Raw genomic sequence first — 11,105 nt, 5'->3', positions numbered from 1 at the left:
AGGTGTTTGACCTAGACCCCTCACATTCAAATCTTAAGCACACTTCCATCTGGCCTTTTCCATTCCTTCTGGCTTCTGAGCTGGCTAACTTATTTATCCAATCTGTACAAGACTTATAACTGAGATCCTTCTATGGGATCAGTAAGGAGACCCACCATTTAATCCTTGTCTATCTTCAAGTTATCAATGTAGTCTCTTGAACTTCACCAGCCCTTAAAAGCTACAATTCCCATTTTCCAAAACCCGTTAGGACTCTACACTTCAAAAAAGTTAAGAAGCTGGTAGAAGATCCTGAAGTCATCTCTACTTTCTCCAGCAAAAATTCTAACACTTCCCTCATTCTCTACAAGTCACCATAACCCACTTCCTTGGTAGCCCCAGAAGTAATCAAGGATAAGAAACAGCTGTTTGAAAAGTTACCCAGACCACCCACAGTCCTTCCTTTGTGGGCTTTCAACCCTAAAATGAGACCTAAATATTTAATTATTTAATTTTAAAAGACAATAAAATTAACCTAGAATATAAGAAGTGAAGAATCTATGTAAAGTTCTGTCGTCTCTCACCTTGTAATCCTAACAAATCTAGATTTCATCAAATGAGAAAAATCCATGAAAAGAGCTGGCTGCAAAATTTGCTTCAGAAAAGTCATTGAGAGTAGAGAGAACTTCATCTAAAGGCAAATTAAGAGTTTCTGGGGCTGGAGCCATCAAAAACCTTAAAGAGATCTTCTATAGCTAAAAGTTAGGGTAAGCCAATCCAGGAATCAGGAGCAAAGTTAAGACTTCAAAAGAGCTCAAAAACATTAAGACTTCCAAAGGGAGTAAAGAAGATACCTAGAAGATCCTTGCAAAATGACCTAAAACCCAGAGGAATAATCCTTGATGAAGGCACTAGCAGCATCAACTTTTGTATCAGACACTAATAGCAGAACTTCAGGTTGGGAAGTCTCTAAAAGAACTAGGAAATTTGCAAAGAGAGCCAAATGGAATCTTAGTCTCCCTAGGAATTTAGATAAACAAGGCAAGTACTATTGAAGTTGAAGTTAAAGTAAAGTTCTTTAAAAAATGCTTCCAAAGGTTGTATGTTGATCTCAAGAACCAGAGTAGATTGAAACCTGTATCTTTTACTGAAAAGTGACCAGGATAAGTCTGGTTTAGGATTTAAAGGAATAGAAACAAAGTCAGACATATCTTTCAGTAAACTATGGAGGTCATTCCATTGACAGCATGCAAATCACTAGGGGTAGATTCCCTCACGCAAAAAGATGCAAGGAAACCTAGGCATCCATACTCTTGAGCTTAGACTGGTTCTGTCTCTTGGTCTTCTCCATACTGGCTTGTGGATGCACATCAATTGGAGAATGTCTGAACAAGCTGTGGTATATGATTTTGATGGAATACTCTTTTTTAAAAAAAATGAGGATAGACTTGCATGAAATAATGAAGCAAAATGAGTGGAACCAAGAGAATGTTGTAGGTAGTCATAGCAACATCATTTTAAGACTGAGATAGACAAAAGCCTTTTACAACTGTGTCATTCTAAGGTAAGCAGACTCTTGCTATTTTTGCATACACAAATCACTAGGATTGATAGAATCCCTTTTATGCTGAACTCAGGTCATAGAGGCTGTTTCTAACTGCCTTTCCTTATCTCCTGCCTCCCTTCACTACCTTGCATACCCAGGAAAAAAAAAAAAAAAAAAAAAGGCAGTGATTGAGTCAAACTCTCTGATTTACAAGTATAAGGACAAGATAAGGTAGCAGATCAATGGCTTTATAGATGATATTGATGACTTTATGTGTATAAAATATATGATATTAAATCCTAGATACCATTCCACAAGAACTTTTAGTAGTATGGAAAAATGTGGTGTTTAGTGAAATGACAGACAGTCAATGTGACATTTTGTTTGGCTTTACAAAACAATGGAAACACATGAATTTCTTTGAATATTAATATTTAACATTTAAAGAGCATTTTCCTCTTTTAACAATCCTGTGAGTTAAGTAATGAAAATGTTATCATGCCCATTTATGAGGAAAGAAACTGAGGCTTATTAAAGATAAGAGCTGTATAGGGTTTCACTGATAGTAAATGCCAGGTCTTTTGATTTTCCTATACCACATAGCCCTCTCTCTACTGCCTTGATACACAAGCCACATAGCTGAGGAAAATATTGAATGTTGTTTCTCCTTGTTTTCACTTAAAATCCCACCTCTCCCAAATTTTCCTTGTCTGTCTGTCTGTCCAATTAAAAATAATAATAAAAGTATAAAGATATTCTAGTAATACTAGAATGGCGATGTGAAAGAAATCTATTTGACTGAGCTAATATGATTGAAATGTCTTATGATCATGCCAAAGGGGATAAATAACTATCCGAAGAAGGATACAGCTTTAGCCTATCTTTAATTGATTGCTATGGCCTCAAATGAAGGCATTTATTGATGACATCCAAAAAACCATCCATATACCAAATAAAATATTGCTTTTATTGTAGTCTCAATGAAACCTGTGTTTTGTGCTAGTTTGAAAAATTCCAAGGCAAATTTGTTCTAGAAAACAGAACAACCATATATCCTAAGCCCTAGATAACCAGGATCAGCTGGTATTCTAGGAAAGGAAAATACATGTTGCCCTTCAGTGATTCCTTTCTAGTTGAGCAGCAGACCATGAGATGCAAGACTGCAGGCCCATGAGTATATGCTTTGGGGATATCTGGACCCAATTGAAGGTTCCCTCCTCCAAATGTTACTTAAGAGGTGGTACATTTTTATGTGTCCCATAATTTGGGGTGGGGGGGACAAATAGAAAATCTTTGTCAATATCAAAGGTGTTAATAGTAATAATTTACATTTATATAGCACTTCCAAGTTTACTAAGTACATTTCCTCATGAAATTTTATGAGAGAGACAATAAAGTATTTTTATCCCATTTAGGACTGAAAAAGTTTTTACAGAACTGGATGAGCCTGTTAAGGATGAGGGCAATAGTTTCTTTTGTTTGTTGTGTTTAAGGCTCTGTGGCTTTACTGGAGATAATCAACGAAGCATGGATAAGGTGTCAGGGTTAATAAGGAAAGGATACTAAAACAGCAGGAAAAAAGGCCAAACTTTTCCACTGCATCTGAGGGCCATGGCCAGTCTATGTTTTGCCATTGGACTCGGCTCACTCTGGGACAGAAAATGAGGCTGATGCCTTTGCACAGTTCCTCACTTAAGTCACCAAGTCATTTGCAAGTCAAGACACCACCCTCCAGATGTCATTGGTTTTCTTTGAGAAAGAAGAATGAATATCATCAATAATAACAACTAAAGCAGCATATCGAGCTTCTCTTTTCTCTCCATTAGCAGCTGGTCCTCCACACTGAAGCCAGAGCAGATGCATCCAAAGTGTACATAAGGAAGGGTAAGGCATCAATACAAACAGTCATGTCACTAAGGAACCTCAGACATGATGGTCTGATGATAGAAGGCTTTTAGAACTCACTGCATGGTGCAAGCCCTCACTGAGCCTCCTAGCTTCATTAGAGTAGTTTCAGAGTCAGAAATATCCAAATGCTTTATAGGGAAGGAAAGAATCCTGCTCAGGCAAGTTGGCGGGCTGTCATTCCAGTGGTTTCAAGTATAAAAAGTTCTAGATATGAGGAACTATAGGAAAGGGATAGAACAAGAATGAATGTGTTCTAGGTAGAAAAGTAAGTCATAATTAAGTCGTAGAATATGGAAGAATTAGACTTAAAAATTTGGAATTAGTTTTGTTTTTTCTAACCACTAACAACCCCTGTTTTATAGATGATGAAAATGACAAGAGAGGATATAATTTTCCATTTTCACACAGATAGGTTCAAAGCCAAAAATCAAACAGAACTAGTTGGAGTACAAATTCAGTTCCCTTTTCCCTAAATTGCAGTCAATGAAACAATTATAACAAACTCATTAAGTTTAGGAAGACAAAGGTTTCTTAATTTTATTTTTTATTTTATTTTGCCAGGGTTTTCAAGTTGCATAAATTTAGAAGAAATGAATAGACTGTAGCAAAATATGAATGATGTTATAACATATAGTTATATGTGTGCAAGATCCCATAAGATGCATAACCTTATAAAGGAAGTAAAGGAAGTGGCCACTCAGAGAGAGTAAAGGGACAGTAGATGGACAATGAATTGTTAATGTCAGGAGACCTAGAAGGAAAGTTCATGGACCATTGCATGGCCCACCTGTGGAGGACATGGAGAAGATGGAGAGAGGATGAAATGAATTCATCCCAAATCCATGAGATGACAGATCTATTAAAACGCATGTTATGAAGTCATGTCAGAATAATGGAGCAAAACACATGTCCCTGGTAGTAACCCTGTATCTAAGTGGGCCCCAGTGAGGAGCAAGCTGACCCTGTGGAGTAATCTTGTACAGAGTTATCTTGTACTGATGACACTCATTGCTACTTTCTGTAATCCAGAGTTTAAGCTATATTCAACTCCCAAGCTATCTTGTATAAACAGGATGACCACAACTACTGAATTATTGATGTACACAATAGTTAACTGTGGCTCTGCTTTTCCTAATCATAGGGCCCACCCTTTCCCCTAGTTAATTCATTGGGAATTTTGTCCACTTTATGTATTATAACAAAGCTGTGCCATTTGGCATGTGAAGATGGTTTGAGCCTGTGAATTCATTCTGGACATCTGTCCAACTTTGTGACTTGAACCTCATCATGGCTTCTTGGACCTCCTCAAATAAAGAGCTGAAAGAGACCTTAGCATGCATCTCTTCCAAAGTTTCTTAACCTCAGGCCTTGTGAATTTGATTTTTAAGATATAGAGACAAAGATATTGAATAACTATATATGTTGATGACTATTTCATTTGAGAACCAATTAGTGAGGAGAGTCAGAATTCTTTCCTCTTATGGAAACCTCTCACAAGGCTCAAAAATTTACCCCACTTACACCATCTCATCTAGGTGGAATTGTTGCATACACCACACACACACACTCCAGCTAGCAAACTTTAAAGAATTTAATCTAAGGTGAATTCTGTTCCACTGTGTTACACCCTACCAGATCTGAGTAGAAGTGGTCCCCTTTTTGTCTAAATTACTCTAGGGAGGGTAAATCTAAGAATTGAGTCCCTTTGTCCAAGACTGAGTTCCCCCAGCCTCTCATTAGAATGAGTCCACCTCTCATTGTAATATTCATTTTTTTATTAATTGTTAATTAATCAGAGTTGATTGCCACCCTCAGGAACACCCACTCTTCCAAAGCCATATAAACATTGAGTGGATTCCATGACCCCTTTTGTTAATTATCCATTTGCATGACTAATGCAGTGATTAATTACCCAGAAACTGTCTCTCCATCTTTTTATATGTCACACAATATAAATGGCTTTCATCATAATCTAATACATCTTATTTTGTGCATTTTTCAATGCATTATTCTTAAAAAGGTCCTTAGATTTTACTACTCTGTTGAAGTTCATTTAAAAAATTCACAATGAAATTAAAAACATGTGATCTGTGAACATATGATCAACCCTCAAATTTTGTAGTTGGAAAACTAAGGGTCCATTAAGTTAGTTACTTGCATGAACCTAAAGTTTGAAGCCTCCTAGTTCCTATTTTTGAAAATATTAGGGGAATAATTGGATGGCACAATAAATAGCTGGCTAGGCCTAGAGTCGGGAAGACTTGAGTTAAAATCGGTCTCAAACACTTAACATTTACTAGCTTTGTGACCCTGGGCACAATTCACTTAACCCCAGTTGCCTTGGGTGAAAGAAAAATAGTGGAAATATTTAGCATAAGCCAAAGGATAAGCACCTAACTTCATTTTTGGATTTTTGCCTTCATCTGTCCTTTATATAGTTCCATGTCATGAATAATTATATTTTCTGTGTCCTCTAAGAAATCAATTATCATTCTTCAAGTTATTTCAGATTGCTAGTCAGTTGCATCAGTTGTAGCTTTTAACCTTTTATTGTAGACTTTACATTTTGTTTAGTCATTTATTCTATTGGATTCTTATATGACAAAGTCATTTAATCTCAGTTCCCTTATCTATAAAATGAAAGAGTTGGACTACATGTCCTCTGCAATCCCCTTAGGACTTAAATCTGTTATCCGGTAATCCTTACTTTCTTTTTGTTTTATTTTAAATTTTAACTTAAAATTAAGTATTTCAAATTGTAGCAAATGCTTTAATTTAAATCAATGTAACTTTTCATTTTAATTTAAATATTTGATTGTTTTTGTGGGGACTATGAAAAGCATTGACAAGGTATGCCCTTTGTTTCAGGGGCCTGTAAGTACTTCTCAATACAAAACTATCCAAATATTGCATTTCCACTGAAATCAACAAGAATCAAAGAATTTAAGAGTTAGAAAAATTTTAGCTTAGAGACAATCTATTACAAACACTTTATTTTAAAGATTACAATGTAGAATATAAGGAATTATTTCTTTTTTTTCCTTTAAATGCCCATTACTAAGCACAATTATTTGCCACATAAGAGGCATTCAATAAGTGCTTGTTTAACTCATTTAAAAACTGAGGCCCAGAACTTGAGTCATATAATGAACAAAATGGCAAACTATTTTATCTCCATAAGTTCTTTTTTTTTTCACTGTAATTGGTTTTGGTTTTAATTATTTCATTATTATTTTTCTTTATGTTTATATTGCTCTAAACATTATGATCTTATTTTTCCTGGTTCAATTTACTTTTTTTTTAAATAGATTTTTTTTTTTTTTTTTTTTATAAGGCTGGGGTTAAGTGACTTGCCCAGGGTCACACAGCTAGGAAGTGTTAAGTGTCTGAGACCAGATTTGAACTCGGGTCCTCCTGAATTCAGGGCTGATGCTCTATCCACTGCGCCACCTAGCTGCCCCTTAATAGATTTTTATTGACAGAACATATGCATGGCTAATTTCAACATTGTCCCTTGCACTCACTTCGTTCCAACTTTTTCCCTTCCCTCCTCCTCTAGATGGCAGGCAGTCTCATACATGTTAAACATGTTAAAGTATCTCCATAAGCCCTTAAACCATTATAAAATTAAAATTAAAAACTAAATATAAAGCAATTTCATCTTCCTCCAGGATCTATGAATCCAACAAAATAAAAACTCAGTGATTCAAATGTCATGGAATAAGAATAATCCCTAACCCCTAATACATGTTCATTACTCAATTCCCCTTCTCTGTGACCCACTAAGCTCCAGGTATCCTAGATACACAAACTGGCCCAAACAGTTGAAACAGCCAACTCTATATTCTAACCCTGTCTCCTCCCCACTTAGCCCTCAGTGCAATGGATTTTTTAAAAAGGCAGAAATTTGCTTAAGCTGCCACAATAGTGTGTTAGTGCTCTGTTCCACAACAGAAATCAGGCTAAGAGAGAAGGAGTAGAAGGATCATGTTCATGCTTGAAACAAAATTGAACTCTACAAATGCCCCACTCCCTCTCCTCTCAGTACCATAGAAATTCAAACTGCAAACTCCATACAGGAGTATGAAAAGCAGCATGGCAATGCTTTGTGTTGCTGGAACAGAGAACTGAAGAAAGGAGGAAATGGGGACAGGATGAATACTTGGGAGGTGGAGGGGAGGAAGAGAACTATTGGTAATCTACTTAATCTGAGGGGGAAAACAAACCCCAATAATATCCAGCAAGAGTTAAGAGCCAATTCTATACACTCCTCAGCAATCACTTAGGACAGAGAATAAAGTTTGTGAACTGTGAATTACCTAGAGCAGGAGGGAGCTGAGTTACCTTTGAGATCCAATTTTCAGGGAAATTGCCATCAAAGGAAAGGGAGCCAGAAAGTGAGAAAAGGGAAAAATAAGGGTGGTCAGAGACTGAAATGATCTCACATGAAAGAAAACTCAAAGACCTTTAGCCTAAGCAAATAATCCAAAAGAAATCACTAATAATAGAAGAAAATATGATTTCCATATTAAGTAAGAGTTTAGGCATATATGAATAAATATTGTAAAACAAAGAAAAATAAATTAATACTTAATATTTTTTAATCAATACTTGGGACTTGATGTATTCCCAAGAGTGATGAAACCAGAGTAAGATGTTCCTGAATAGTTTAAAACAGAAAAAGAAAGTGTGTTAAAAAGAAAGAAAGGAAAGGAAAGAAAAATGGAGAAAATAGAATTTATAGCAAGTGCAGCAGAAATAATTGACAGATTGGAAAAATAAAACAAATCTACAGTGTAGGTCTTACCAAAGAAAGGATAGATAATTTATTGGGAATGCAAATACATTAATGTAATAAATAACATTTTGAAAAAAAAAAAAGAGCAATATTGATGAGGTTTAGAGTGGTCTGGATTCCTGGTGGTCTAGAGGTTAGTGGCTATAAGAGAGTTATTAAGAATCCCCATTAAATTGGCCGCAGGTTTTAGGAATGAAAGAATTCACTCATTCCCAAATATTAGTTGCAAAATGAAAGTTTATTGTTAGATAGAAATCAGTTTACCCAGACACTGACTTCTATGGTGGCAGATGTATGGAAAATGGAGTATTGTACTGAGAATGCAGTTCTCAGTGGACAGAAAGTCCTGGCAGCTGAGTGAGCTACCAAGGTCCATAAGCAAAGACTTTAGTTGATGGAAGCTCATTATATTGGATGTCTTGGTCGGGGTTGGGAAGCCCGAGCAGATCAGAACTAGTGGGGGGCTGGGCAGCCCAAGCAAAGCCCAGATCTCCTTTTGGAATTCAAAGGGACGCTTTTGACCAGGATTTGTAATTGAATCAAAAGCTCTGGCATCCTGGAAAGACAACTTGTCTGGGGAGGATATGCCTCAGCCAGGAGGGTCTGGGAATCTGAAAAGAATCACAGCTCAATAGGAAATACAGTTTCTTAAAGTGACCACAACCCACATCAATAACATTAAAAGAAAATAAAATCTTCATACAACCAAAATACATTACTCTTTAGGATTACAGGTCTCCCAAAAGACCAGGATAGATAGGGAAAAAACAAAACAAAACAAAACAAAACAAAACAAAACAAAACAAAACAAAACCTGAACACCATAATGCAAGAAATTTTACAAGAAAACTTTGCCCAAATTCTAAACACAGAAAATAAAGTTGCAATTATGATAAGCTCTGATGTAGATCAGCTCTAGAAAAGGAAATAAAATCAAAACCCTAGGCTATAACCTCAAAGAAAATAATGGTTAAATTTAATAATTCCACTGATAAATAATTTCTGTAAGCAAACAGGAAAAAAGATATGTTTATACAAAGGAAAGGAAATTTCAATTAGTATAAGACTATTCTGCACCCATCAGAAAACATAAGAAGGAATGGAATAATACATGCCTTAGGGGAATGAAGATCAAGATGCATCATGAGGTGATCTACTCTACAAATTAGAGCTTAATTATAAGTGAAAAAACATGAACTTTCAATTAAAAAAGAAAAGGAAGTCTTCAAAGCATTCCCAGGAAGAAAATCCAACCTAAAAAGGTTATTTGCTTATCAAATATCACACACACAAATAGAAATATAAGAAGAGTAAGTAAATTTGGCAACCAAGGACATAACTTCAAAATGACAGCAGAGACACTGTTACAATATTTCTTTCTAAATGTGCACAGGGAAAGGTGTACATTTAGAAATGGTGGAGAAACAGGTCTGAAACATCATGGAATAAATCTTACAACATACAACTTACAGGTGGGAAACAATATTTTTTGTGGGATTAAATTACAGAATTAGAGGTCATATAAAAGGGTAAAAGGGAGGAGGAAGAGAAAGGGGAAGGTGTGTTGTCTCTTAAATCAAATACTATCAATAAAGCAAAAATAACTCCTGGCATTGTTTTTTTGTTTTGTTTTGTTTTGTTTTTCTTCCCAGATTATTTTTACCTTCCGAATACAATCCTTCCTTTGCAAAACAACAACAACAAAATTCGGTTCTGCATATATATATTGAACCTAGTATATAGTATAAGATATTTGATATGTATGGGAATGCCTGCCATCTAGGAGAGGGGGGTGGAGGAAAGGAGGGGAAAAATTCGGAACAGAAGGGAGTACAAGGGATGATCTTGTAAAAAAAAAAAAAATGCCTATGCATATGTACTGTCAAAGAAAATGCTATATTTATAAAATTTAATTAAAAAAGAAAAGAAAAAAATAACTCCTGTACTATCTCAAGTTATTAATAAAAGAAGAAAATATGACAAAAAGAGAATGAGAAGGAGGTAGAGGGAGAAATTACAAAGGGAGCAAAGGGAAAACCTTATTTCAATGGTGAGGTGATTACCACTCATAGATGCTCCCATGGAAAGGGAGGTAGTTTGTAGTTTATAATGGAAGTTGGGAATCTTAGAATAGGTATGATCCCCTGAGTGTGGTTCTTAGAAAGACCACTCATGCTGTCTCAAGAGAACGGGAAACAGAGCTCCTGGAGGCACCTAATACCCAGAAGAGTTGAAGTATATAGTCTCAGAGAAGATTTCTAGACAAATGAGGGAAAAAATGATGAACTGCTCAAAAGAAGATATGGGAAAGGTCCTACAATGGGGCAATATTCTCTAATCTGCAGATATTAATATTTCTGAGAATGAGGTATAAGAAAAAAGAAAAGGGAACAGGAAACAAAAATAACCAAGTAAAACAAAATATGTATGATCTTAAAATAGGTAAATCAAAGGTAATTTCATGAAGAATAAAAAGACTAATAGGACTAAATAAGTTTTTAAAAAGCTATGAAAGGTGGCTATAAGTCTAAATTTTTTAAAAAATGGAAATTGTAGATAATAAGAGAAAAAATGGAAAATACAAAAAATGAATTTTTTAAAGATAATGAAAAAACTAGTTGAAGGGGAAGAGAAATAAAGGAAGTATACTTAACTTCTTCACTAAGAAGAAGAAAAGAGATCATTACATAAAGTCAAAAAAGAAAAAGGAATTAATGCTCAAAACTACAAATAGAAGGAAAGGGATTATAAATGGGAGTAGGATTGTGGTGAAGGGATAGAGAGGAAATGGGAATCAGAACACCTTAAAATGAGTTAAGGCATCTGAAGAAATTTAATACTGTATTTGTAGCAAAAGAAATACAAATCCTAATT

Source organism: Sminthopsis crassicaudata, chromosome 1, assembly GCF_048593235.1.
Source record: "Sminthopsis crassicaudata isolate SCR6 chromosome 1, ASM4859323v1, whole genome shotgun sequence".
Lineage (NCBI taxonomy): Eukaryota > Metazoa > Chordata > Mammalia > Dasyuromorphia > Dasyuridae > Sminthopsis > Sminthopsis crassicaudata.
Note: the sequence above shows the minus strand (reverse complement) of the source record.